This window comes from Solanum stenotomum, chromosome 10 (genome assembly GCF_019186545.1).
Source record: "Solanum stenotomum isolate F172 chromosome 10, ASM1918654v1, whole genome shotgun sequence".
NCBI lineage: Eukaryota > Viridiplantae > Streptophyta > Magnoliopsida > Solanales > Solanaceae > Solanum > Solanum stenotomum.
Window position 1 is genome coordinate 11,900,061 of NC_064291.1, and position 7,942 is coordinate 11,908,002.

The following is a 7,942-nucleotide window of genomic DNA, read 5'->3' on the forward strand; positions in this document are numbered from 1 at the left end:
TATTTTTAGAAAAATTAAATCAAATTAAACCCAAAAAATTATCCATTTATTTAATGAATTTAGTTCGAATTTCAATTTGAACTCAAACTATAAACACCTCTAGCTATAGATATGCTTAAAAACAAGTAAACCAACAACCTAACCCTCAAAACTATTGTAGAGGACACTATTGAGTCTAGTTTATCAAAGTGGAACATTTTCATGTTGCTATAAGCAGAGGCGTATCTAGTAAAGAGGATAGAGGTGTCGTGCTTCCCGCTCACTTTGATTGAAACTCTTAGGTATAGTATATATAAATATAGAAAATTATATAAATATATAAAGTTTCACCCAAATATTTTACCCACCGGGCATGATATCGTATCTGGCGAACTTCACTTTTTAGAATTTACTCTATTTTCCACATGATACACGATATTCGCTCCCCTCTTTTCATTTCCTTCTTTTTCTTTATTCTCCCTTTCCTTATCAGTTACTCTTTTTGTTCAAATTTATTTATATGACACTTTTTTATTTTTAATTGACTAAAAATTTATATATATATATATATATATATAATTTATCATTTTATGTTTGATAAAATAATGTTTAGCTACAATTTTTAATAATTTATTTTAGATCTTAATTTTTTTTTAAAATCATTTCTTTCTTAAATCAACCCAAAATGAAATAAATAGTAATGTGAATTCTTAAATTTTATTAAATCTTGCATGTTGCATCACTTTGTTTATATAACCAAAAAGATGATCATACTCTGAGAAAATTGTACTTTTGTCCTTAAAACAGTCTGGATAGAAAAAATTTAATAACGAGTTATATATTTTTTAAATTTTAATTGAAAGTTTTAATTTGATGTTTGAGTTATATTTAATTACTTTTTCTAGTTATTTGAATGAACTTAACAAAATATAAAATAATAAGTAGAGCTGTCAAAAAGGGCTGGCCCAGCCCCACCCGGCCTAAGCCTCGCGGGCCAAGGAATTTGAAGGGCTGGCCCTTCATTTGGTAAGGCCTGAAAATGCTCAACACAACCCGACCCTAGAAGGGCTGAGGGCTGGGGCGGGCTAGCCTTTCCTATTATTTTCTTTTCAAACTTATAATTCTATAACATCAAGAAAATGAGAAGATTTTCAAATGAAATATGGCAAATAATGGTGTTGTTTCAATAACACTAGCAAAAATCTAGTGTAATTTGCATGTATTTCGCATACCAGATACACGAGTGAGATAAGAGAGTGACAAGCAAGATGGGATGGAGGCAAGGGTGCGAGATTTGTATATGTATCTTAGATACATGCGAATCTACTTGGATAAAGTATATCTAGAATAAATTAACTTAATTTTGATTCTATTTATTTCGAGATACATGTATCTGTGTACAAAGATTCATAATATTACAACATAACGTGTATTCAAATAATTGGATTATATACTAGTGAAATTATTGTAAATTACTCTTAAATAAAAAGTTTTGGCCCATGAACCGACCTCGGCCTACCCCTGATCAAGCCTCAAGGGTCAATGCCTTATATGGGCTAGGCCAATAAACCCTAATTTTAAATAAATTTAAATTTTTTTTTATTCGAATTCTACCCAATAATGGGTAGAGTTGGACCGGCCCCATGGGAGCCCATTTTCACGGCTCTAATAATAAGGCCGACTGAAACACATGGGTGCATGGTCCATGCATCACTGTTTTTTTTGACAAAGAAAAAGGCTGGAGAAAGTTGGCGTATAACGATTTTTGTCACCTTTACAAGTGTGCGTTTCGTGTTCTATTTTATCAATTAATATACTCAATAAATATAATTTTCCCAATTTATAAAAAACGTGGCTTTTACTTTCAACCTGCAGGTCAGGCCCACTTCCCAAGAAAACAATATTATATATATTCATTCAAAACAAACTCCCCTTTCATCTTTCATTAATTCTCTTATATTGTTCTTATATACAAACGATATATTGAAAAAAACTCCATTCAATTTCAATCCCAGATTTTTTAATTGAAGAAAATGAGAAGAAAGTGTAATTTGGAACTCACTCTTTCTCCCAACAACTTCTTAATGTAAGTCTCTCTCATGTTTAATTACTCTCACAATTAATCTGTATTGATTAGTGATTAGTCCTTCTAATAATAAGGTATTGATTATATATTTGTTTTTTATTTACTATTTACTATTAGGGAGGATCAACAATTAGAGAATGAGCAATCACAATAGCTAACAATATTTTACAATGGACAATTTGTTGTTTCTCATGTTACTCAACTTCAGGTATATGTATTTCCAGTTTTTATTTTCTGATAACAATTAATAAATGACTTGTTTTGTTAATTTATAATTGATTTCTAAATGCAGGCTAAAGCTATAATATATCGTGCAAGTATAGAAATGGAGGAGAAAACAAATAAGATGTCCGAGCCTTCATCACCATTATTACAAACTCAAACTGGTCGTTTCATGAATAAATCACTACAAAGATTTCTACAAAAGAGAAAAAATAGAATTCAAACAACTTCGCCATACCATCACTAGTTGCTCCTACTGATGATATTAGCTCCATTGTTTGTACATATTATTTGTATATATCCACTACTGTGGTTTGAGTCTATACGTTGAATTTATTCACTAGAAGCTGGGAAAAAAAAAAAACTAGCGCGCGCGGCAGTCAAATCAGAAGCAAATAAAAAGTTGATTAAAATTTTTTATTGTCGTAGAAAAAGAAAATGCAGCCATACAGACTGCCAAAATTGTAAAGACTTGCTGGCTTATTTTTTTCATCCTCTAGGAAGCATGAACAACAAGTACTTTTCTTTTTTGACTATATGTCAAAATCCGAAATCGAATAATGATGATGCATGCTTGTCGCCTCAAGCCTAAATCCAAACATGAGATGTGGAAGATAACAGTTTAAATAGACATAATTAGTAAGAGCAAGCGGAAATAGAGACTGAATAAAAGAAATGAGTGGCACCGACTTAATAGTAAAGTACCAATAACTCGGATATCTTAAACTTATCAAAAAAGTCTTTTTGAACAATGAGTACTCAAGCGCAACAACCACATTCAAAGCCATCAAAAATTCCAAAGCTTACACCAAATCACAACACACCAAGCACATACTCGATCAGGCAATTTCCGTCACAGTCCAAATGTACTAACCTAGATTTCAGCTAACAGCCTCGGGCCCAACAATCAATATAACAAGTATAGAAGCCTAAAAGCACCATAACCAACCAATAATTCAATCCAAGCAAACACACGGTAACCTAAGTTTCATGACATCTTAAGTCATTTCTAAGGATACTATTCGATACAAAACACAAGGATCAACCTAAGCTAAGGTTTTCCGGTTAAATTACACTAAACAGCCAAATAGATTGCTATAATTGACTAAGGATCAAATAAGCCTAAGTAATCCCAAAATCCAACCTAATCATACATTACTACTTAAAATACAATTAATCTAATTAAGCCAAGTCTAAGAAAAGGAAGTCGTAACCTACCTCAAGGCCAAGAATCACACAAGAACAACGTCTACTCAGGCGTATTTCCTTTTCGAAGAGCCTCAAAATGATGTCAAGCTATCAAGAACAAAACAAGCAAATCAATACGGGACTAATGATACACGTATCAATAATACAAAAAATGTACCGAAAATTGTATCAAAATTGACCCTCAAATGACGTTATAGAATTAGGAAACTAAAAATCATCATTACATTCTCCTCGGAGTGAGGATCATATGCCCAAAAGATGGGTAAAAACGGAGTTCAAATCGGACCACAAATGGTCTAATTACCTTATTTTAAAGATATAGAAATCAAGGAGTAAGAGGCAAAAATCGAAAATAAATTACAAAAATGAAGCTAAAATCAAGTTTAGGAAGAGGGAGGAAAGAAATTTACATTTGAATCACTGAATTTGATCAATAAATGAGTAAAATTTCCCTTGGATGAGCTCCACTCAATCAGGGTTTCTTCCTTGAAGAAATGAAGAAGAAAAGAGATTTTAATCCCCAACGATTTTCATAAAAGAGGCCATTTGGTCGCTTAATGATCATCGCTTAAGCTGTCAAAGGGTCGAAAAATGCGAACCCCGCCTAAGAAGCGTCTTTCTCTCAAGTCACCCTATGGTCACAAAATCAACCTCTTTTAAAGCGGTTGGCCAAGTACTTAAGCGACCCCGCCCACTGGTGCCCCTTCACTTAAGTGTTCCAAACTTGAAACGGGCCCTCAAAATTCATTTGGGGTCCAAACAACTCAAAATAAAAGTGCAAACCACTTCGAAAAGACATTTCAGACTCAATACAATCATGAAAAAACCAACAGAGGTCGTCTCATAAAATTAATGACCAAACTCAACACTTTATAAAGAAACACCAATAAAACACGAAAAGCCAAAAACTAATCCCATTCCAAGCATGTGTTACCAAAAAAGTTGACCGAAGTCAAACTTTTGGAAAAACTAAAAAGCTTTGATGCAACTTGGGAAAGTTATCGCTTATGCTTTAAGAAAATTGAAGGTGCGTAAAAAGAATTATCCGACTCACGACTTGGAGTTAGTGGCGGTAGTATTTTCTTTAACGATTTGGAGACAGTACTTGTATGGTGTGTTCTTGTGGATGTTTTTACCGACCACAAAAGTTTGAGATATGTATTCACCCAAAATGATATCTTAAACTTATCAAAAAAGTCTTTTTGGACAATGAGTACTCAAGCGCAACAACCACATTCAAAGCCATCAAAAATTCCAAAGCTTACACCAAATCACAACACACCAAGCACATACTCGATCAGGTAATTTCCGTCACAGTCCAAACGTACTAACCTAAATTCCAGCTAATAGCCTCGGGCCCAACAATCAATATAACGAGTATAAAAGCCCAAAAGCACCATAACCAACCAATAATTCAATCCAAGCAAATACACGGTAACCTAAGTTTCATGACATCTTAAAGTCATTTCTAAGGATACTATTCGATACAAAACACAAGGATCAACCTAAGCTAAGGTTTTCCGGTTAAACTACACTAAACAACCCAATAGATGGCCATAATTGACTAAGGATCAAATAAGCCTAAGCCAAAATCCAACCTAATCATACATTACTACTCAAAATACAATTAATCTAATTAAGCCAACACTACTAAAAACTTGTCAAAAAACGACGGTCAAAAGCGACGGACTGCGTCGCTAAGAGCGACGAATTGCGTCGTTTTTTTACTTTTTTTAAAAATTTTTTTAACAAAAGCGACGGACTCCGTCGCTTTATTTTTATTTTTATTTTTTTTATTTCTAAAAGGCGATGTAGTTCGTCGCTTTTGTGGAAATTTTATTTTTGAAAATCCCAGAAAAGCGACGGACTAAACCACGCTGTCCGTCGCTTTTTCTGCAATATTTTTGACAGTAGCAGCTTGCAGCTTCTGCTACCCACCTGCAAATGCAATTCAATTTAATTCTACACTATTCAGCCCAATCAAACACACACAATTATAAACAATCTAAACAAAACATAAAACAACAAACTTAAAATAACATTTAAAAGTATCTAAATCATAAATTTAAGACTTATAAAGTCTTTCAAAATTCGTTTCAAAATTTGAAAAAATTCATAAATGTCCAGAGATCTAAACTAAGGAGTGAGACCTACATAATAATCCTCATCACTCTCGTCGTCGGTGTCATCGGGAGCCGAAGTAGTAGGTCGATGAGCGAGGTTCATCACTTGTTCTTTGATTTGCTGAATGGTCTCACTCATGCTTTCTTGTTCAGCTACTCTTCTCCGCTCCGACTCTGCTAGTGCCGCTGTAAGTTTAGCTATTTGATTCGACATAACAGCAATCTGAACACCGTCAAGTGCCTCAGCTTGACGTGATGATCCAATATCTTCTAAGCCTGACTGAAGTCGTCTAACATCGTTGTGAGAGCCTAGACCATAGCATCTACCCTTGTGTGTCCCCCCTACCACTTTTTCTTTCCAAATCTGGGTGGACAGTTCAGGTGTCAATTGGATTGAACTATCTAGATTCTCAGCGACGTACTGATGAAAGTCATTCTGCATATTAAATATAAAAATTGACATCAATATATATACATATCATAAATATATTCACTATTAATATATATTATTCATATTAAATAACTTACAAAAGTTCATTCGGCCCTTTCCTCCACCCACACATTCGGATCCGACTCATTTTCTTTCTTCCTGACATGAGTCTTCTTGAAACCTCTGGTTCAATGGGAGTGCATCCCAATTCTTTTTCCTATAAATAAAAACTAAAATTTATAACGATATATATGAATCAACTAATTATTTATTTAAAAGTTTGAATTAGAACTTACCATCTCTCGTGCAATTGTTCCAACCATCTTTGCACCTTCGGTGTGCAACGAGCCACCTTTAAGACTACCTCTAGCCTTTTTGGCTTGATCTGATATTGCCTTAAACTTGTCTGTGTTCCAATACTGACCCAATTCATCAAAAACTTGAGGCAACATCCAATCGGGACGTTCACCACTATCTCGAACTTTCTTTAGCCAGCTAGACAGTCAGACGGATGCCTTCCTCTCATATGTGGTCTCAATGACCAAATTGTACCTTGACTCCCAAGTACACATAGTCTGAAAAAAATTGAATAACGTTAATTAAGTCAATAGTAAAAAAAATAAAGTATACTAAACTTAACTAAAAAAAGTATACCTTAAAGTTATTAAACATCGCCTGGCGTATACTGTTTGGAATCTTGCTGCAAGAGTGATACGCCTGTGTATAGAGTCTTCTAACACAGTCTTCTAACACATAATAAATATGTTAGTTCATGAATAATATATTAAAGTATAAGAAATAAATAAAATAAACTAACAAATAAATAACAAAACAAACTTACGATGATCCATCCGGCTCAATCATAACTCTACCAAGTTTGTCCTTCTGGCCAGGAGCTAGATTAGACATCGTATCATGTGGTGTAGCACTAGGTGTAGCACTAGGTGTAGCTGTAGATGAGGGTGATACATCAGGATGCATAAAATGTTGAGTCAATGGAGGCGTACCGGCCATAGTATCTGACTGATCGCTACTAGAATCTCCAAGCCTCATGGCAGATAACTGAGGAGATGTACCTGTGGGAGATGGAGTACCTGCCGATAAGGGTCGTGCTCGATGAATAGCCTGTAAAGGTAGGTCCTCATAGTGTCGTGAAGGCAATGGCTGTAAAGTAGCTGAAGCACCGATTGGTCTACGGTAATTAGGATAATATTGCCGAGGATCCGTTGTACCAAACGGAACAACAAATAAATGAGTATCATGGTTGATGCGCTCTGGCGCAGAAGAAATAGATCCTGCAATATCCTCAGGATCTATCGGTCTCCTAGACTTCTTTTTCTTAGCCTGTTTAGTCTAGCTAACTCCAAGATGCTCGTGATGTCTATCACCGTCACTGCCTGATGACATTTGTATGCAAATTTACATGTATAATATATATAAAAATCATAAATTAAATAAAATCAGCAAAATACACTTACATATATACTAGCTAGCTTTCATTCTACACTATTCCTCCTCGCTTGTTTCAATTCCATCATTCTCTCATTCTTCCTCCTCAGTTGTTTCATTTTTATTATCGTCCCATTCTTCGTCATCAAATGATTCATTTTCCTCATTCTCAGATATTTCTTCTTCAACACTCAATATCTCATCATCATATACTTCTTCTAATATGTGTTGAGGATGTTCTAGTGTGGTTTCCAATTCAACATCAACTTGTTGTTGAACAATTGCAACATCATTTTGATACGCCACATCTAAGACATTGTCAATTTCAATTCTTCCCACATGCTTACTTTTTATAACAACCCACCAATCAGTTTTGTCTCTACGCAAGGGATATGAAGCGTAATATACTTGTTTAGCATTTTGTGCAATAATAAAAGGATCATA

The 7,942-nt window shown here is 34.4% G+C and overlaps 1 pseudogene; it reads left to right on the top strand.

Moving 5' to 3' along the window:
• Window positions 1-1,922: 1,922 nt before the first annotated feature.
• Window positions 1,923-2,560, top strand: LOC125842539 (protein TIFY 5A-like; annotated as a pseudogene).
• Window positions 2,561-7,942: the final 5,382 nt, after the last annotated feature.